The 22,634-nt window shown below is 43.7% G+C and overlaps 1 protein-coding gene across 3 annotated transcripts in view; it reads left to right on the top strand.

Annotated features, from left to right (window-relative positions):
* Positions 1 to 22,634, top strand: part of KCNMB2 (potassium calcium-activated channel subfamily M regulatory beta subunit 2) — a 140,152-nt gene that overhangs the window by 54,142 nt on the left and 63,376 nt on the right. The window lies entirely within an intron of this gene.

Below are 22,634 nucleotides of genomic sequence, written 5' to 3'. Positions count from 1 at the left end.
CTGGACATTCCCAAACCAAGGGACCTGGGTGAGGACCTGACAGGAAAGGTTTAAAAATCCATTTTGACCAAGAGGTATGTGAGGTAGAACCAGCTCTCAAGGGTGAGATCTTCAGTCTGTGTTTGAAAGAACTGTGCCTTTTAAAATAGCATTTTGGTCCCTTTTGACTGTTTCCATAACCACCAGTCTGGAAGAGCCCAGGCTGGGCTGTGGTTTTTGGCCTGTCCCAGAGCAGAGTGACCCACAGCTGGAGCAGGAACTGCCTCAGGTCCCCAGCCCTGAGCTCTGGGGCCTTGGAGTCTATAAACCTGTGCTTTATAGAGCTCAGGGGCCCTGAGGGTTAGGGTGGAGGTGAGCAAGGTGACAGAGGGACCACATTCAGCACCTACACCCTCTCTTGGTCCTGCTGAGCTGCTCAAACCTCCTGCTGCAGCCAAAGCTTTTTCCTACCAGTTCCAGGCCGCTGCCTCCCCTCTTACAAAAATCTTTACACGTCTCTAATCATTTTTACTGTCAATCTCTGCACTCTTTTTATAACCATTTAAGACTTTATGAGATAGGATGACCAGAAATGAAAAAAGATTCTGAGGATAAAGCATGCAATTGATTTATGTTAATAGCGCTGTAATAATATTTTCAGTGTTTGATTTCTTTTTCATTCTGTACACAGCTAAAATGATGATTACTTTCCTATACATCTTTCATTTATTGAACCTCCACTTACATTGGGCTCCACAAATTTGTTCTCAGGTCTGTTTCCAAAGCAGTTAAAATATAATTAATTTAAAAGCTGCCAACACATAAGAAGTTGAGGTGATTCTCTCCAATCAATCTTACTAGAACTCATCAATGAATTTCACCAGCTGTCATACTTCTTGTGCATTTGTCTTTGTAAAGCTCCTCTGACTTCACCAGCTTTGACACTCTTAACAACTATTAATACTAAAAAAAACCTCCCACTCTGTAATTTCTATTGAACCACATCATCAGCCTTAGAAGCCCTGCAGATGTGCATGAATAAATATCATAGTCACCTGTGACAGCGTCTTTAATGATTTTAACATTTTTCACAGTGATACCTTTCATCTCTTTTGCATAAGTCAGAGACACAAAAGTAAAGTGTGCCAAGATATCTTGGAGTTTATAAAGGAAATCAGAGAATAAATGTTGTTTCTTAATTTTGCTTTCATAATAGATTCTGTCTTGAAATATTAGGTGTCAAATCACCTTACCCTGAAAGGATTAGAATATGAAAAGCATCTCTCAGTGATGGGGGAATAAACCCTGACTATTTTTGTGATGGAGCTTGATAACCCAACAGAAGGGATTATACAGGACAGTGTCAACAATAGCCAGAGACTGAGCATAAATAGGATTTTAATCTTGTTTGTCAGCTAAGGATGAACAAAAAAACAGCCCAGTTCCCATCTCAAAGTTGATACAAAATCCAACACAAGTATTTCATCAGAGGCCTGACAAAGCCACTTGCCTTTCTTCTGTTTATTGCAAGGTGGTTGTGGCCCTGCCCTACTCTGACTGGTGAGAGACAGAAATACAATATGACAAAACTGGGATCTGTTGGAAACTGGAAACACCAACAATAAAAACATTTTATCTTCAAAGAGTTGCCAAAATTAAGGGCTACATTTTTCAAAGAAGCTCATCATCGAGTGCCTTCAGACCTCCCTGGGAAACAGAACTGAGAACTGGGGCACTGGTCTTTCATTCCCAGCCTACAAAACAACTTAGTCTTCACACCTTCCCAACAGGCTAGAAAACAGGCACAATGTGGGCAAGTGATTTTATGTTAGGGGATTTCACCATTGCAAACTGTCTCACACAAACCTGTTTTGTGTCACCTAACATCCAAAGTCTCTATTTTTTGGGATGAAACACTGGCATCATTAAGTGCTGCAGGCACAGGAGCCCATCCCCAGCACGGGGCTGAACGTGTGCCTGTGTTCAGCTGGTGAACAGCAGCTCTGGTGTGCCTTCATGCACAACACACAACACAGAGGAGTTACCCAAATAACAACTACAATTTTAGCTAATTGCCATATTTATTATTAATGTGTGTGACACGGTAGCCAATTAAAGCCTCGTATTGAGCCAGGTGGAAGACAAACATGCAGCCATAAAGATCAATTAAATGCATTTAGAAGGTTGCACACGAGTGCAGCATGCAGCCCCAAGAACGTGCTGGGCCACGAGGCAGTGTGGTGTCTGAGCAGGGGGGCTGCACAGACCCCAGCACCCCAACATCACACACACACACACCTCCTCTCTGCCTGCCTCAGCCTCCTGGAGGCAGATTTCTGAACTCTTTGGTGTGAGCAGCAGAGAGGAATGAAAGATTGGGACAGTAGCAGCTGCAAATGAATTGCTGCATCACAGGTACTGAATGATGATTTTGCAGCTCTCAGAGGCTGGATGGGTGATAAGTAATGTCCTGGGGTGGAGAGAGGGAGAGCAAAGTGGTCAGGCCAGGCAAGTGAAAGGCAGGGGGATAATTAATTACATACCACACCATTTTCTAGCTCATTCTCTCTGGCAATTCTTTTTCTGGGTTGTGTGTTTACAGCATCACAGTAACGGGACCATCAGCTTTTCTTTCAAAGAGCTTGTTACCTGCCAGTAAATTGCACTGTAAAATAGCACAAATACAGCAGAATGACATTTTCATTCATGAGGTTTCATAGTAACTGCAGAAACAAACCTTCCCTCTCTGAAGCAGTGCCTGCCTTTCAGATTCTCAAGCTCTCACTTCCCAGGATAGCACATTTTTCCTTGTGTGTTTTCATATGTTATATTTCTGGCTTTCATGTGCACATGACTAGGAAACATTGCTTATCCAAACAGAGTTCCTTTTCCTCTCTAACTCATCTTTTTCATCTATAACTTATTTTATTGCCAGACATGAAAAAACAGCTACAAATTATATGACGGCATCTCCCCAGCTCTTGAGATTTCAGATGTGTCTTGTGCTGATTTCTTTCACTAAATCTGTGTGAATAAGACAGAATATGTGTTGCAAAAGAAGTGTTTTATCATAAATTAACCCTCATTCTTTCATTCAGATTCTAGAGAAATTGTCAAATTACTTCACCTTCTGCTAACTCCTGGCTGTCTTGACTATCCTCACAACTGAAAAATCAAACTACCAGGCTGTTATATGTGAAGAGTTGTTTTTACTGTAAGGAAATGCAACATAAAAATAAATGCTGAAACCAATAAACTTCAGAAAAAGCAAAGCTACAGCTGTCATCCTTATCATCAAGAATGGCAGCAGCATCACAGCTAAAAATGAAAATCCTCAAATTGAATGTTCCACCATGCCAGGTACTGACTGTACCAGTCCACAGCAAGAACTGATCCCTACTCAGTGCAGGGTGTGTGTTTCAACTGAAAAGGTGTCAGAAGAGGGATTGTATTTTCTTATTTGAAAGCACATGAACAAAGGCACAGAAAAATTGCCTGTATTGTACCAAATCACATCGGAAGCCTAAAACAAAGTTAGCAGTCAGTCTCCCAAACCCCAGCACAATGACTAAACCCCAGTTGATGTCGCCTATTTTCATGGAATTGCGCCCATTTTTGCTTTATTCTCCTGGGTCAGTGCACCTGGTGTAAGAGCTGCCACCCAAGTAAGACAAATTCTCTGCCTAGATGCAATCCTGCCTTCAAAGCCAGCCAGCAACAGCCTTCTGAGGAAGCTACAAGAAATTCCTTAATTGGTAAACACGGGATAATCTATGCCAACAGTGGTCTTAGCCTGACAGAGATTAACTTTAAGCCCTGAAGCATGAATTTTTATGGAGTTCCAAAATTTAATTTGTTAGCACTAAATATTATTAATGAAAGCACTCTCATAGCTCACAGACACGTCCATTCCATCTCAGGAATTGCACTCCCATGCTGGACCATTCTGTTACCTGATTAATTAGCACAAGTATTTGTGATGGGCGTTAGAGGATCACGTGAAACCCAGAGGTTCATCAGTTAATGAAGGAGGAGAATGGAGAGGAGCACAGCATATTTTTGACTAGTCCCAGTATTCACAAGTGAGATTATAGGGGAAGGTAAATAACACTGAAATGCTGCCAGCCTCATTTCCCTGGATTTCTGAATTGCTTCCCCTTCACTGTCGCCATGCCAAGCTTTGAATTGTTTTGTGCTCAACTTCATACAAACAAATTTGCAGAAAATTCATTTCAAAGTCTGACTTAACACTAATACAAGCAACAACCAAAAGTGAAAATAGTGTGTTTGAGCAGTTGGGCTATGGCTGCTCTTTCTGTGATCACTTAAATGTGGAAGAGAAAAAATAAAGCCAGATTTGCTTTTATCTCATCACAACTAAGCCCTGGATTTTGTGTAAACAGATACCAAATGCACCTAAACCTCTTAATCAGCTTTCTTTTTTTCAAGCACACAGAACAAAGCCTAGCTTTGTGGTAGGAAGAAAAACAAAACTTTGTTGTGTCCTTATAGGAATATTTGAACTCTCTTTCCAAGGGCCATTTTTTCCCATTACAGCTCCCAGAAACTACATAATGCTGCAGTGGAGATGAGCTGCATCAGAAAGCCGAAGGAAATCTGTGACAATAAACCCATGTGGAAAATCCACTATTTTTAAATGCACATTTATTAAGTTTTTATCAAACTAGTGGGAATCAAAACATTTGTTTTCCCCTCAGTACCTGAATTTATAAGGATGCTCACAGCAATTCAGTGCTGAGCAGGGAAGAAGAGGTGTGCAGGTGATGTCTGGCCACAGGCAGCAGGAGCAGCTCCCGGGGCATCAAATCCCAGCTGCTCCCTCTGGGCCATCACCTCCAGGGGAGAGGTGAGGCTGGCCAGAAAGCTGCAGGCAATTAGAGGTAATTAACCCAGCTGGAAATCCATCCCGGGTGCTATTAGTGAGACACTCAGGGGAAGGAAGGGGACCATGAGGTCTGGACAAGAAGAAGAAGGGTATGGCCAAGAGCAGGAACATGCTTTATCTTAAGTGCCTCATTAGAGACATACAGATGTAAAACAAAAGTAAAAATTAGACAAGGACTGAGGCAGAACTGTGGCTGTTCAGGGACACCCTGTCCAAGGGGAGGCAGGGACAGCTCCCAGCCACTTCCCACGTTCCTCAGAGTGCAGCACTCCCCAAACCTTTTCCCTTCCTCTCTCCAGCATGAAACAAAGCTGTGTGCCATTTACCCCCATGCCAGCTGCAGCTTATTTGGGAACCAGCTTATTCGGTTTTTCAGATTTGCAATTTCACTCATGGACATTTAGGTGTTTTGTAAACAGGTAACAAGTTTGGGTCAGGCCAGGGCAGTGAACTCATGCTTGGCCTGAAAGCAGCCTCAGCACAGGGGCTCCAAAGGCAGTAACTCAGTTACCTTTGCCCTACAAGATACACAGAATACCCCAAAAGTTGTGTTCTGTTGTTCAGGAGAACAAAGATGGCATAATTCCCTTCCTCACAGGCAGTGACTTGACCCTGCTCCTCCAACCCCTGCTATAAAGCCTTTAAAAACAACAAACCATCCAAGCAAATTGCCAGAAAAGCCTTTTCCAGCTTCTCCTTCACTGTTAGACGTGTGAGCAGCATGAGTGCTGCCAGCAAGGGCTGCCTGAGCTCTGCCTTGCCCCCAGTCCTGCTCTGGCTGGGCTGGAGCCCAGGTGAGGAGCCAGGGCTGCCCTGCACTGACCACTTGTCACAGCCCAGCTCCGTGTGGTTTTACCACAGCAATTGCTCTGCACTCCAGCAGATGATGGCTTTTGGGTAGTGCCAGGCAAGCAGTGGTCAGTGCCACAGCCAGCCAAGTGCTCTGCCAGCTCAGCCATAATTCACCTTGGCACACACTTCCAGAGACACGGGGAAAAAGCAGATTGCTTCGGTGGAATGGCCCCTCTCTCCTTCCATCCCACTTTCCCTCGTTTTGTCCTCCCCCTGACCACAGTGAGTGAATGATCTTTAGCAGCACGTGGCCCACAAAGGCAGGTGGACATTTATAGTGCCACTCAAGATAAGTTAAGGCCTTTAATCTTTCAGAACAATTTGCCTCGCCAGCTGTTCACTATCAGAGTTTGCTCCAGCTAAGACTCTCTGGCACCTAAATGTCTAAAAAACATACCACACTTAAGACCTGTTCTTTTTCTCTCATTAATCCCAGCTAGCAGTGGAATATGCAAATATTTGCAGTCCCTCCAAAGTTTCAGAGAAGGTAATAAAGCACAGAGCACAAGCCTAGAGGGTAAGAAAAGTCTAAGGACCAAAAAAAAACACTTTTAGGCAGTACCATGTCAATACATACAGCACAGAGGCAGAGGATGGGACTGGGCAGTTAAACATTTCCTCTTTTTTGGGCAGCAGCCTTTCCTGCCCAGCCAGCACCATGAAGCTGACCAGCAAGGAGCACAAAACAAGTCCCTAGTGCTAAGGCTGTCCATGCAAGAATACTTGCAAATACAGAATAGCCAGAAAATGGAGCTGACAGCATGAAAATGTCAGTTCAGAACTCAGTGAGGGAGAAAAAAAAAGTGTAAATCATTCATTTTTAAGGACATGACTAGTCTCACTAAGAAGTACATTTAAAGTTAAATTATCTTGACTACAGCGGAGAAAGGTCAGTTAATCCTTTTAGGTGGAGCACATAGCTATTCCCCAGGTTGTATTTTTATCTTGTTCCGTGCAAGTTTTTGTATCAGAGGGGTCTCAGTCTTCAACACAATTAAGAGTTATAGGATTTTCATTTGCACTGTTGCCTTGTTCTCATCTTACTGAAGTAAATGTAGTTTTCAGCCCCGCTCCCCCACAGTATTAATTTTTTCCATTGCCTTTATGGAAGCCATCAATTTACTGCTTGGCTTTTCTCATGATTTAAAAGCATCATCTCAGTAACATTGTTATCTACCAGCCATATTTCACAGATATTGGGAAAGTGGTTTATACTGATATCTTAGCATCTGGCTGACAGGACAATTGAAGGGAAATATTGCCAGAGATATAAGGCTATTTAGCGATAAATAATGAGCTTTAAAGCTTAACAGGTTGTTTTCTTCAGAAGAAATCATAGCAGTTTGCCTATGCACAAAATAGCCACTTACCATACAAAGGCTGAGATGGAAAGTGCCCCTTAATGCATTGAATAAATCCTAGAGAGTGACCAAGCAACAGCTTAGTTCTGACCTCAAGTTTTTCATGGCTTCTTGAATTATCTCATTTTCCAGAAGTGACTGACTGCTTCTGGGAGTATATGTTAGCTAATAATGCATTCCAGAGTTATTAAAGTTTATCATGTAAATCTTTATTTGAATGCTTTTAAAATGCATATTACCTTCTTGATAAACTATGATGGCTCCTTAGGAGCCATTAATACAAATTAGGGTGCATACCAGATGTAGTAGAAGGCCCTATGAAAAGTACTTATTCCACATGCAGAACAATCAGCTTTTAAATTGTATTAAATACTGCAGCTGTAGTGTTTTTCCCCCAGTCTCAGGGATGAGATCACTTCTTAAAAAATATGTTTTACTAAATTTAATTTCCTCAGATAAAAGCCCAGTTTTCAGTTGTGCAGCAGGGAGGTGAGAAGTTAGAGACTGACAAATTGAGGGGATGGGAGGACAAGCTCCTTTCGTTGGTACCAGTTAGAATTCCCCAGACACTGTTCATAAATAATTTCCATAATCTAAAAAGTGTGTTGCTTTTGATCAGAAACCTCTAATGTACATGCAGAGCAGAGTTTCTTGGTTATTATTCTTACCTCCAGGTCCTTGTATTTGTTGCCTTTTTGCAACATACCACGGCTACCTCTGCCCTGCACAGCGAGTTCACTTTGATAAATTTATTTTCCATAGTCATAGTGGGCTTATTAGGTTATATCAGGTTATATTAGGTTTATTCACCACACCACAGGACTGTTGCAAACTTCATCCCCACATGGAAAACCCTACCCTGATGCATGTTAAATGAATAGGATGATAGGAAGAAAAAAGTTGCATTGACTTCAGCTAGTCAGGTCAAATCACAGCATCTCACCTTGGCCTCCTTCGAGCTCCTCCAAGGCAAAATGAGGTTTTGAGCCAGGCACACTCTGCAAGGCAAAACCAGGGGCTGTGGAAACGAGATAGTTTCTGGGGGAATGGTGTAAACATTAGTTCAGCTATAATTACAGATGGCTTGTCTAAAGGAGATCTTTGCCATGAAATAAGAAAAAGAGAAAAATCTGAATAAAAGCCCCAGGATCTGCCCCATGCTGGATAAAGTGACCTTGTAATCAATGAGTGGCACATGAATTTCAGAAACTGGTTGGCACAGGTAAAGGGAGGATGGCTTCATTTGTGTATTGTGACAGATAGAAAAACTGGATAAAAATTGCCTTCATACAGGAAAAAGACTCGAGAATGGGTCCTATTTTCTTTTCTAATGGAAAGGTCCCCAGACCTCTCCATGAAGTGTCCTCGCAGTACCATTCCTGCACCCCGGTGCTCCCATGCATGCCGAGGTGGGGAGGCAAGCATCTCTCCTGCCTGGGTATGGGGCAATGTCACTTTGCAAATCTCCTCAAGGGCTTGCAAAATATTGTTGGGATCAATCTAGCCACGAGAAATGGTCAAGAGAGTAACTTGGAGAGCTTCTGTAGGCACTTGTGGAGCCATGAGGTACTGCAGCACTCATCCACCCTCCATGGTCAGCTAAATCAACTCAACAGGGAATACAAATCCAGGAGAACTCTGTCTGGCAAGCGCTGCTTTCTGATCACCAGTTACAATTTTTGCACACTTTTGTAGTGTCACAACTTGGTACCAATTAAGCATTTGAAACCAACCTGCTGGAAAAAGAAAGCTGTTATCATACCCTGACATATTTCTGCTCATTAGGTTGCAACAGGTAGCAGGGAACTATGGAAAGAGGGTTTGTTTATGTGTTAAATCTGTAGGTATCCATCTACAAAGTCCTTTTTCATCAGTGATATATCATACTGGTGTTGAGCACATCCTGTACACACAGATATATCTTCTTGACAGACTAAGACAGGCAGGATTTGGAGAGAAATTCTGCTTTTTAAAAATAACCTCAAGCAAACTGCCCATATCAGATTCAGTTCCCCTTGTTTATGTTTTTGAGCCCCATCTCCATCATTATCACATTCCTACTGAAACCTTGTGGGTTCAGATTTTGGCAAGTTCTGTTGAAAGCAAGATAATTGAAATGCATTAAAACCTTTTTCAATGGCTCCTTATTTCATCACGGATCAAGTGAAACTATCTCAAGGAGTATTTTCCTTCCCTGCAGCTCTTACCTCTATTATTTTCCTTCCTATAATGAACCTCCTTGGTCTAAGTTCAAACTTTTACCTTTTCACACCCTTTGCACGAAACAAGTCTGGTTTTACTATGGCAACCATGCGTCAAAAGTAGGATCTTTTCTGTCTCTAGAGACAGAAGTCTCCAGACTTCTGCTTCTGTCTCCTTTAAGCAAAGATTGAAATATATGTGGCAGCAAGGCTTGTTAGATCCAGTTTCCACAGATGTTGGTGTGAATTGTTTCTAGGTTTATGAGGAGCATTGGACAGAGGAGGCAGATGCAGTGTCAGCTTAGCTCTGCTCCTCTCCCAGGTGTGGGGTGGATGGCTCTGGATGTGCTCCAGGCACAGGGGCACTCAAGCAATGCTGTCACAAAAGCTCTGCACTTTTATTCTGTGAAAAGCAGTGTGAGGCACCAGATCCCTTGTTGCTCCTTGCACGGTGAGGAGCAGCACTATGAAAGATTATAGTGCAATGGGGAAGTATAGAGAAGGTGATAATTTATAGGATAATGTCCAATAATAATGTATGTGCATTTGTTCCCATAAATGGTGAGACACCCTCAGAGTTTGTCACTTTCTGCACAACTGTAGTCACTACTCAGTCACACACAAAGGCTCTCAGCTGCCAGCGCATGTTGACATTTCTGGGGTTTTTTTCCTGTTAATCTGAGCAAGCATTTGATCAGAGTTCCATTAACCCAGGCCTAGGAGGTGGTTTTGGCATGGGATGCTCCTGTTGCTGCCATATCCAGTGGCTCCAGTCACTGGCGTGGTGCCTGTGCTCAGGGTGGACACAGGGATGTGTGAGGCAGGCAGTTGTAGGCAAACACACTGCAGGGCTAGGAAATGAACACCTAAGTGGTGGGGGAGAGAGTGAGAGCTAAAAATACTCTCTCTGTGTGCCCACAGATGGATTTGGAGCTTGCATTAGGCAGATTTTGTGTGATATCTTACCCTGGCTCCAGGCTATCTCTTCCCAGCATCTGAGCCAGCCACACTCAGCCGCTGCCCCGACAGCTTTGGAATGGTCACTGATGCTCCTTTTTGTGGCTCCCTCAAAGGGAGATGGTGGCAGATGAGCAGCACAGCCCCAAACCTCTTGGGAAGTGCTAGCAAGAGGGCACACAGGCACTTTCCCACCTTGCTTTCCAGATCTCTCCAGGCAGATCAGCAGCAGACCGAAAACACTCGAGTCCCGCTTCCACACAAGAGGGTAGGAGCACTGGAGAGAGCAGCAGAAGGAGAATTACCCTGCAACACATCTAAGATGATTACCATTTAATATATGTTATTCTGCTAGAGAGACTCACAGCTGTGTGCTTTGCTCTCCCAAGAACACTTTCCTTAAAATGGATTTTGTGACTATGGGAGGGCAGACAGGTACTCCCAGAGTATCACACTGGGACTGCTCTCAACCACAGCAGAGAGCAAAGAGGGGTACAAATTCAAATAGAAGCAGCAGGCAGAAACTAAGTTTCATACAGAGAAGAGGTGTATTCAAAGAGCAATGTGTTAGGAAAGCATTTTACTTCCTTTCTTTGCAGTGTTGCTGTGCCCTTCATTTAAAATTATTGAGAGGTGGAGTTAAATTTACAAGCAGCAAGGACATCAGAAAAGTTGATAATAGCCATGGGCTCAGTCTATAGGGATTGATCCTGCCAGTGATTGAGCTGCTTTCCATTAAAAGGCTGACAGCAACACTGGATGTTTGATTTACCCTTCCAATATCAGGATTTTTTACCCAAACTTCCTCTCTGTCCTCTCCAGGATTGTTAGAAGATCTTTCCATACTGTTTTTTTTTTTTCCTTGATTACTGTAGCAACCTACAACATTAGTGTGTAGCAACACACTAATCAAGCAGATGCAAAACTTTCTTGAGCAGACAGTCAGTGACCACAGTGTCCCAGTGGGATTTCTGATAAGACTGTGAAGCCAAAGAGGTTTTTTACACAGTTTTAGAGCTCCCAGAAATGATCTTAAGACATTTAAAAAATTCTACAGACCTGCTGGTCACAGCAGTGCCCGGCAGCCTGCATTGATTTTCCTGAGTGGGTGAGCTTTATTTCCAGAAGTGCTCACACAAAGTCAGGCTGCTGCAATAGTCCCTGAGGAGATGGCCTTTCAGGAGGGCAAAACATCATCACTATATATTACACACAGATCTCCTCCACCTCAAACCCCTCCAGTCTGCATCCCATCCCCAGAAATTCTGGTCTTACCAGTCCATCTGAGGTATTTAAACTTCTCTGACCTGATACCAGACAGTGAATCAGGAGGTTTACAGTTCACAGAATCACAGAGTATTCTGAGTTGGAAGGGACCCCCCCAAGGATCACCCAGCTCTTAGATGACTGGTTTTCCCTCAAGCTAAAAATCAAAAGTTCATCAGCCATATTTTGTTTTAAACAAAACACCAAAATCCTGTTAAAGTTTCTCTGTGGCTTCAAGGACCTTCTTTAAAGCTGCCACTCATCAGAGCTCCCTTTAGCCATCTCCAAAGCAGCATGTCCTCCAGCAGCATCTCCCCAGGTGTCACCCACAGCCACGTGTGCAGTGCTTGGGCTGGGAGAGGATCCCACACCAAGATCTGAGCTCAGACCACGCAGTTACCCCGTGGTGCCCAGTGGTGCAATCAGCTGCAGCACTGAAGGGAGGGAGGCAGGCTGAAGTCACTGACTTTGGTCCAAGAACACCTCCTGCATCTGGAGGTTTGCTGCAGTCCCCTCTTTTGTTGCAATTGGTGCAGGGAAATCATGGAAACAGATCACTGAGGGACAAGGAATAGGTAAAGCCTGTGAAAAATGGGGACCAGGTATCTCTCTGAGAAAACCAATGCAGAGATTAGCACAGGGTAGCTCCAGCCTCAACAATCTCAGATGATCTATGACTGAAGTCTGGTGTGCGAGGCAGCCAGCCAGGAAGGGGAAATCATTTCAGCTCAGGGTTATTTCTATTTTTAACATTTCTGTGCTTATTTCTGCCTTTCAAACAAAACACAGTGCAGACAACTACCTGTGCACTGAATTGCAGGGTTAACTGGGGTGGTTTCAGATGCAGGTGAAGCTGCAGAAGGAGATATTTCTTAAGTGAGAAAAAAACTGTGATAACCAAGGAAATTAAATCACTTTTATCCACCTGGTAAATCCCCCTCCAGGCAGTTCAGGGACAAATTAGCAATAGGTTATAAACCCCAGAGGTGTATTAGGAAGCCTACATTCCATCTGATGATTTTTAGGTCAAATCTTAGAGATTCACATAAGAAAATGTTTTATTGGCTAACTGTAAATATTTCTCCCTCCAATTTTTTAACAATGTTAGTCCTGACCAAGGAATAGCTGGAAAATAAAGCAGCTACCCTCTTCTCCAGGGGAGAGGGTTCACCCAGGCACATTACTGCAGACAGCTACATTGTAGGGAGTAGTTATCAGTAACAAATAATTAATGAATAAATAATGTATTTGTGTCTCAATACCCCAAGGTCTTTGGGCACCTTCACAGAAAATAATTAAAACAATAGATTACAAATAAGATGACAAGTCCCCAGGCAAGTGGATGTACATAAACCCACAGTAATGTAGAAACAGAGAGGAGGTGAGGGCAGGAGCTTAAAAGTTCTTGTTCTTTGTTCTACAGAGTGCACAGCTCCTGATGGTGCACTGTGCCCTACCCTGGGATGAGCAGAAGCCAAAACCAAAGGCAAATACCAGTCCTAGCAAGAAATATTCACAAGCCTTACTGTCAAAACCATCTGAACGTTAAAGAATGAGAGCTAGGAAGGAAAGCACAGGTTTATAGGTTTCAGAGGTACCTGAACCCATGAGTGCAACCAGTGTGAGATGCAGGTAACTCCTGGCCATGGCTCCTGTAAGGGCCTCTTTCAGTGACTCCTCCAGGAACTCTAATGGTTTTGGGGGACAAAGAGCAATTCCTGAGTATTTCCAGCACTGTGCCTCTAATGTAGACCTGTCCATGTGCTATAACTGCTGATAGCTGGGCCAGACACCACCATTAGCAGAAATCAGCCCAGCAGCAGGTTATACACACAGGCACCTTTGATCTTTGGGGTAGTCAGAGCCAGCCCCAAGCACAGCCTGAACTGGGAATTAAAGTGAGCAGCCACTGCTCCCTGCTGTACACAGACTGTTTTCAAACCCCGTTCACACCCACTTGAATAGCAGGATCTCCTTAGCAAAACACAGCAGTCTAAAAGCACCTTTTCCCAAATGACCCAAAGAAAGGTTTCCAGCTACCATTTGAGAAGCCACAGGCATAATATTTAAGTGATTCACTGATCTGAATGATTATGAAGAAAATGTGGAATGAGTCTGGCATTGCTAAGTTTTGGGGAGCAGAAGGGGAAGGTGGCTGTTTGCAATCTGGAGCACCTCTGTCCTGTCTGTGCAGTTGCTTAAAGAAATCTCTCCCCAGATTTTTATTTTTTTCTTGATGGTACAACAGAAAGGTCACTGGCATCTAAAACCTGATATTAAATACTTTCAGTTATTTGTGAGCATTGTGAAACCAGTATTTCTCCACTGCAGAGAAAGAGCATATTTGTCATGTATGCCCATATATCCAACCTGCAGCATTACCCCTTTCCACATTACACTCCCAACTGTGCAGCAGAGCTGCCACTGCACTTCATCTTAAGTGTGAGCAGAAATCCCCCACAGATTTACACTCAGTGAACCACCTGAAAACTCACCCCAAGGTCTAAAGAGATCTCAGCTGTCCCCTGTGTGATGGTATTGGGTGAACAAAGTGTCAAAGCCTGCAGAGCTAGGAGAGGAGACAGCTGCCTTCAGCAGTGCCCTCAGTTAGTTCAGCTTCAGTTAGTCAGGAAATTTCACCTTGGTTTTCATTGTTTACCTCATTCCATTCCCTATTACATTTGTAATTCTCTCAGTGAAGCTCATCATTACTTTTCTCCATTGTTTCTGAACTCCTCCCCAGGGCTCAATGCAGCAATGGGGAAAGTGTGAACAGCCTCAGGAATTAACACAGCTCTTGCCAACATCAGTGCTCCCCCACCTCCTAAGGCAATGACTTTTATAGAGGGGACAGTGCTGTAAGCCCTGGGTGAACACCTGAAAACCTCTGCAGAAAAATCAGGACCCAGATTTCACGTGAGCCCACAAAACCAGCCAAGTTCATCCAGAGACACTCTAATGTTGGTGGGAACTGTATGTCCCAGCCTCCCTCCAGCCCCTGCCTGGGTTTGGGGTTAGATCTCCCCTGTCCCTGAGCTGGAGAAAGCTCAGTGTGCATGTGTCACTCCTTCCTCCTGGGGTCACTAAGCACAGCTGGTGGGACAGGTTACAGACCCACCCTTTAGCAAACTTCTGGAGGTGACACTGCTTCCCCTCCTCCAGTAAAGCTCAGAGTAAGGGAGCAGTTATGTCCCTAGGCACTGCTGACTCCCAAAATGAATTTATAAGAGACTTACCAAGCATTTAGAGATGACCTATGGAACCATCTCCAGCACCAGTAAATGTCCATTCCATGCCATTCAACACCTTGCCATGAGGTGAAATTCGTGCCCAGGCTCAGCTCACCCACCTGGATGGAGGATGCTGAGTCCTGGCCACATCTCACTACCACCAAAATGAGGATTTGGGTACAAAGCACACTTCCAGAAAGGGTGCCATGTCCTTACACTTGCCCAAGCATAGCCTTGGGGCGCAATAAAGCACATGCTGTTGGGTTTAGAGGTTCTCCTTCTTCATACTTGAATGCTATAACTATTTTTAAATAACTATTTTATGTCCATTGCCTGGAGAATTGGGGTCAGTATGTGCTCTGGCTCTGAAAGGCATAAATAATTACTGCTTCAGAGTTGTTTAATCAGGCTGCCTCCAATAAGGTTTTCGGTGAGTTTTTGTTGCTGTGTAATTGTTGTTGTGGTGTTCTTTGGTTGGGTTTTTTCAGTAGATTAAAGGGTTATTTCTGTTGGAAACAGACATCTTGGTAATACTGAAAATGAAATGTCCTAAATCAGAGCCTAGGAATGCATTATTTCACACACTAGCTACTGAATGATGAATTAATAACAGTATCTCAAATACATCTTCCATCAATATGCTTATTCAGATTCCATCAGCATTTAATTAACATAAATTATATGACATTAGGAGGATTCAGGCAGTCATCAAAAAGAACACTTCTCTTGTAAGCTGCTGAAATTCTTGTCGTTTTGCAAGGCAGCAGTTTTTATTTTTATTTTCCTCTAGAAATTCATCACAAATCAAATGTTTTCACAGCAAATTTAGAACTGACATTTTCCTGATTTTCTGAGGATGGGATATTCGATCTCTGGCTTTGTTTCAGGTGTTCTAAGTTTTATGCCAAGGAATAGCACTTATACAAAGGAAGTAATGGCAGCATCTAACTGCAGAGGGACCTTCAGCAGTCCCTATAACTCTACAGTGAGCTGGAGCACCACACAAGCCACTTTTCATTTGAGCATCTAAAATGAAAATAGTTATGAGTGTCCTAAAAAGACTGGGTTGGTTTTTAAAAATCTCATAACAATACAAAAGGTCGTGCTTGTTCTGACTTCAGAAGTGTGCAAAGAAGAGCACAATGAATCCAGGAATGGGAAAGTTTAGGTGCTAGAAGTGTCAGCCAGGTGACCAGAACAATGAGGGAAAGAACAACTGTAGTCCCCCATTGGGCTGAACAGCATCCAAATGCTCATTTGCAAAAAAGAAGGGAACCAAGTACAAAAAAGCAAGGGTGAAAATACAAGGACGTGCAGGTACCTGATGATAGAAACTGGGATATTAATTTTCTTGTGTCTTTTTGAGGCTGAGAGGAGGAGATGCCTGCTTTAACTTAGTTAAAGAATTTAGTCAAACATAACTTAGTTAAAGAACTTTTAGTTTTGTCAAAGAACTACAAGCTGGCAGAGTTAAACTAATAAAAAGCTATTTGAGTAAAATATCACTCTAAAAGACCATTTTGCTGTTGTTTTTGTGGCTTGTGCTTTTGTTTAATTGTATTCATTCGTCCTGAAACTTTATTCAGCAAAAAAAATTTAGTCTGAAGAGCTGTGACAAACCCAAATATTTTATCCTGACATATGTGGTTGTTCTTAAAACTAGCACAGGGGATTGCCAAGAAGTGTCCAGCTCCCCAGGCTATTACTCCAGGGAGGCAGGCAGCGCAGTGCACCAGCGTGGATGCTGCTGTGCAGGCTAGGATGGCAGAGCTGAGTGTGCAGCTGGAAGCAGCTTTTTCCAAAGCTATGTAAAAGTTTTGAGTAGTAGGAGTATGAGTAGTAAAGAGCATATCCCAGCCCCAAAAATCTTTGGGGAGTTTGTAAGAGGGGGCTGACTCTCCTCTGCATTACACGAAGGAGAAAGAGTGGCAGTATCAATAAATGGAGTTAATGTATACTGCAAGTGGTGGGGAAAGGATGAGCCCAGCATTCCATTACGCTGTTCTAGTCGATATAATCCACTCCAAATGACTCAATATAAAGCTCACTATCCCATAGCCCTCCCTGCTATTGTTACGAGTTGCAGTATAGTGACAGCGCTGAGCACCCTCAATCCTGCAGCAAGCAGCTGCTCCCTCTCCAAAGCATCCACAAGGGACCAAATAGGCAAAGACAAGTAATAACAGCACAGAGTGTCCAGGATTAGGCAGCAAGTCAGTAACTGAAGCAGGAATAAAGCCCATCCCACGTCCTTTCTGCCCTTGCTGCGTGCACTGAGCTCCACATGGGCCCTTTGTTGCAGAGTTCCACTTGATGCAAGATCCTGTGCTAAGAATCCAGTATTAGTAACCACAGTTTCCACAGGCATCATGCAGGTCTGTACAGGCTGGAAAATAAACCAGCAAGCATGGAATGGTGCCTTGGATAGGACAGTTCTTCCCTGAGCTGACAGAGGATGTGTGTGCCCAAGGAAAGCTCAGAGGTGCAGCCCTATTACGAGAGCCTGTTTTCAAAGTGTGCCACATTCATGCTCACAGTCAAAGCAGCTGTGGGTATTTGTGAAGCCTCAAAACTCTGCCCACAGAATAAGTCACATTTGGGTTTTCTCCATTGAAGAAAATCACTTGATATGTTTGAGCCTCAGAACTTGGAATGGGGAACTGCTGGACCATCATTTTTATGTTGCTATTCACTTCCATCCCATCCTTTTTAATATCTGGAGTTGAAGGGCTCAAGAGGAGTTCTTCAAAAACAGTCATAGGGGCTCTTAATCATCCCCCCACCTTAAGATACTGTTAAAAACAGGAAAGATGAAACTATCATCCTTCCTTCTTCCACAGGGCAGCACATACCAGCTGTATGTTTGCATGACCCACACAACTTTGGGCACACCTTCACATCACAAAATGCAGCTCCCAGGAGCAGCACAGGGGATTGAGCACCACCAAGCCTCTGGCATTTTTACAATAATGACTGAGATTTTCAAAGAGGAAATGAACTGTCCAAATCCAATTCTAGCTCAGTGTGAATTGGACTCCCAACCTCTGGGGTCATTTTTTTAAAACATCCAGATCAGAATTAGTAACAAAAGCATTTGCCTTTTTTTATCCCCCCCGCTTTACTTCTGCATTTTCCATTACACAAGTATGAAACACTACTGTACTATGACAAGCAGCCAGAGCTAAGCTGAAACACTGCTCCTGCTATAATCCCTCTCTTTCAGTTGCTCATTTCCCTCTCATGACATTCTCAGGAGGATTATCAATAATAACTGGGGACACAGATCTTTTCTGTCTCTAACTTTGTAATGAATAAGTTTTCCCTGGAACATATTACTGATTTTTTTTTGCCAGACATCCTCCTGCCATGCCCCATTCCTCAGGAGCAGTGGTATTTCCAGAAATTAAGTTAGCTCCACTAACTGCGCTATACCTTCCATTCTTAACAAACCACCCTTCATTGCCTTAATGTTGCCATTATGTTTGATGCATTGCATCACTGTTCATTTATTATGGCATTTTAACTTAGGTTCAGATTATATATCACTGGTGGAGCTCTCTGGGATAAAGGGCAATGAAGGTTTTAATTGCCTGATAAATTATTAAGGACACTCCTTTAATTGGGTAATGTGGTGTTTACATCTTTGAAGCAAACACTTACAGAATCTGTATGGGTGCAGATTTGTCTAAACACACAGCCAGCAGCCTCTATCTCCCCTTGAGAAAAATAGTTTTATCAGGCTATTAAAATAAACACCACACAGGTTAGACTGTACCAGATGCCAGGGGAGATCAGCAGCTGGAACAAAGAGATGAGCCTCCATCAAAGTCAAAGGAGGTGCATTGACTTACATCAGCCAAGGGAATGGTCTTCCACATCCAATGGATCTCACTCAAAGCGAGGTGAAATAGCAAAAGACCTACATTTTCCACTGCTTTAGCTAACCTAGTTCATTTGAACTGAAATGGGTCACAGTGTACCCACACAAGGAGTTCAGCAGAAAACCTGACTTCAGAGGGAGCCCAGGGAAAATGCAGCTGGGGAGAGAAAGTGCATATTGCGCTAAACAGAGCCTGCTGTGGCAGAAACCTGGGCTTCTGGCTGCTCTTGCATGCAGGTCAAAAATAAAATATTCCCTGGAAGGACACAGCCTAAGCAGCCCCTTCGAGCCCATAGAGAAAAGATGGGACAATACAACTGGGAGAAAGCACAATCCAGCCTGAAACCTCTCTGTTCCCAGTATTTTTCTTCTGTCTGTTCATCTCTGTACTTTGAAACTGGGATTTCTTCAAGTTTTGCAACACCTCTTCTTTCCTGAGCTGTGTGAATTTAAAAGCATTTGTTGCATTCTTTCCAGACAGATGCTATGCTTCTTGCTTATTAAAATAGAGAGAAGGGAGCAGATTGTCTAGGATGAAGCTTTATGCACCTTAGAAGTGTTGAAGAAATAGGCTTTTTAGGATAAGTTAACATTTCAAAGGTGTTTCATATCTATTTGTTATCAGCTTTTGGTAACACAGAGCACCTGAGCTCAGTCCCTGCATACAAAATAACACTGTAATGAATTGTACTTTATCTCACTCTGACTTGACCCCTGCAAGTCAAGCTCTGCACAGGTTCAAGGTAAAGAGGTTCTAAGCCTGCAGGGGACAAAACCACTTTTACTTCTGTAACTTTGCAGTGGCTCCACTTAGAGCTGCCTTTGGAGCAGTCTCCCGGTGATGCAGGGCACTCCATGCTGGGCTAGGTAGCAGAGAGTGCACAGATTCTGTGGGAAGGGTGAAGACAGAGGAAACAAACCCATAGTATTGCCTGTTTTAGCAATTTGAGTGCAGATATCCACTGCTGTCATTAAAGGGGCTTGGCACTGGCAGTCACAGCAAAGGGCAGGGGAGCTTGCTCCCATATGAGATGAGCTGGAAGATGGGCAACACCATCCCCCAGCAGATGTAATGGGGAGACTCTCCTGTAGCCCCTGGTGCAGTTTGGGACCTCCTTCTCTCCCCAAAAATGCTTTCACCAGAATTGCAGAGCACTGGGCCACCTGGCTTACGCTTTATCTAAGGCTTCACTCTCATTCCTCTGTGGCCAGAGGACAACAAAGCAGTTTGAGGAGAAAATACACAAACACACATACACATTTCCATGCACACCTTGTGTACCTAGAAACATTGCTTTTCCTTCGAAAAGATCACACTTTAGTGCTTCCTTTACCTGTCCAGAGGTCGCTGTGTTTTGTTGGGGTAGGAATCCACTCTCATGTGGGACCCTGTCGCACAGCTGGATTTAGCCCTCACTTCCCACAGCATTTGAGTAAAAACACAGTTCAGCCTTACAGACAAAAGACCCCTCTGCCTTTTCAAGGGCTGCTGAGGAAAATGCAGTCACAAACCTACTGCTTATTGTTGGTGAATCTCAAAAAGTCAAATTAAGTAAAATCCCCGTTGTTGCCTCCTTACAAAAGCTGAGGTTGAACTAGCGCATCCAGAAAAACATCTGATTCAATGCTCAGATCTTAAGAAAATCGATCCCTGTGAACATACACCCAAATGAAAACAAGTGTAGATGGAGAAATTCCTCAGGTTAATGTTTCCAAACAGATCAATGCACAAACGGCTGTGGATTGATTTCCTGGAGCTTCAACCCCACATTAGCTCTTCAGGACAATCCTAATCAGCCATGGATCTATTAAAACAGGGACTGGGGGCTATTACAGTTTCCTCTCCCACCTTCTCCAATTCTTCTTCTTTTTACTTCCTGCCAGACTCTGGCTGCTTGTGCACTTGCTCCAGAAGAACCCAGAGCAGCCCTCCCTGTTCCCTCTCCATCCTGTCCTCCACTGGAGGAACAACCTTAGACAGCCACACTGAAACTGCAAGCACCAGAGCACTCAGGCTCTGCTTCCTTGGCATCAGAACTGCTTTGTCAGGAAAGGCAATGCAGCCAAGCACTGAAACATCCCACCTCTGCTGCAACACACAGCAGGGAATCCCTGGAGCAAAGTGCTCCTGTGGCCAGCCCAGCTGTGCTCTCCCTCATCTCTGGGCCCAGGATGGGCACTGGCAGAAGCAGCACCCATTTCTGGAGATCAGCCTTTCCATTTGCTGAGCATCCAATATCCCTTGTAGAAATGGAAAGATAATGGAGTTTCCAGTCTGATGGACAAAGTAGGTCAGAGAGGAAAAATTTAGTTGAAGTTGATCTGAAGAGGATGTTTTCCATGCAATTAATAAAACCTATATTTCATCCAAGTCTGCTTTAAATATTTTAAAATACAGTTGTTGTTTTGTTTTTTTTTTTTAAACTAAGGGGCATTTTAAAACTAGAAAATTGTTTAAAAACAAAGACTAAAAATTTAATTGAAATTATTGAAACATTATCATGGGATCTTTGAAACAGAGAAATAAGCAGTTTTGGAAATTGTGAACCAAAAAATTCTGCAACCAAAAACGTAACTCCGACTTAGGACATCGTTGTGAAAAGTCTGAGCAACACTGAACCAAAAAATTCCACTGAAAAAATTCCACTTGGAAAGAGTTAGTGACAGCTTCTGCAGCTTGTTGCCCATTCTTTCCCTCTCTGCACATCTTTAAAATGAAAATATATCTAGAAGGGTCAGCAGCAGAAGTGTGTCATATACACTATCTGCAGGGATTAGAAAACTGGTATGAATTATCCTTTTCATTAATTACTTGATCCTACCTAATCCCCAGTAGATGATGTTGACCTCGATAGACCAAATCTAGGTTTCTTAGCATGCACAACCCCTTTACAGTGTTTCCTAGCTCCCACTGCAGAGACACTTTCCAGCTGTGTTACCTCCTGGCTTGCTTTCACTTGCTCAGAGGTTCCATGGCATATCCACGTGAGTCCTGCCAGCTGCTCTGGGCAAACCCCAGCCCTTCTGCACCACACAGTCAACTGGGTGCATCTGCCATACTGCCCCAAAACATTATAAATCCTCCAGGAGGGACAAGGAAATGTTTGAGATGTGTGTCACTCTGAAAATTCAGGGAGATTTGCATCCTTCTGCATGCAAAATCCCAGAGAGCTGTTGGACATCCCAGGCCAAACCAACACCAAAAGAAGGGCACAAAACTGCAGCATGAGGGAAGCAGCACTGTGGATGATCCCAAGCCAGTTCTAAGGGAGATCAGTTCTGTGACGTATGCAAATTGATTTTTCAGACTAAGCTTAGTGGCTACTTATCTCCAGTAGCAAAATTACATTCAATTAGGCTTGCTAAATAATTCATGGCAATCCATTTGATGTGGCAGGAAGTTCCAGCAGTGAATCACCAGTGTTTCACATCATCGTGCTGACAGGAACTTAGATTGTTTCTTACACTAAGACATCTTTCATTGTTTCCACCATCCACACCCAGATTCTTCTGGGGCTTGAATTCTCCCTGTCTCCTCTTACCTAAGGCTGCATTTGAAGGGATAAAAGGCATCTGCAGCCCTGAGGAGAAGGGCTTGGGAGCGTTGATTGACAAGAAGCTCCAGAGGACCTGGCAATGATTCTCTCCCTCTACTCTGCTCTCATGAGACCCCACCTGCAGTGCCCTGAGGTTCCCAACATAAGGGTAAGGACCTGTTGGAGGGAGTCCAGAGGAGGCCACAGAGGTGCTCAGAGGGCTGGAGCACCTCTGCCATGGAGACAGGTTGGGAGAGTTGGGGCTGTTCAGCCTGGAGAGGAGAAGGCTCTGGGAACACTTTAGAGCCCCTCCCAGTGCCTCAAGGGGGCCAACAAGGGAGCTGCACTGGGACTTCTGACAAGGGAATGGGGACATGGAACAGCGGGAACGGTGTTAAAATGAAAGAGAATAGGTTTAGAATGGATATTGCGAAGAAATTATTGACCCTGAGGGTGGTGAGGCCCT

The sequence above is a fragment of the Pseudopodoces humilis genome, chromosome 11, assembly GCF_049639895.1.
Source record: "Pseudopodoces humilis isolate 2021_Gansu_Grassland_sample_001 chromosome 11, ASM4963989v1, whole genome shotgun sequence".
NCBI lineage: Eukaryota > Metazoa > Chordata > Aves > Passeriformes > Paridae > Pseudopodoces > Pseudopodoces humilis.
This window is presented reverse-complemented; position numbering and strand designations above follow the sequence as displayed.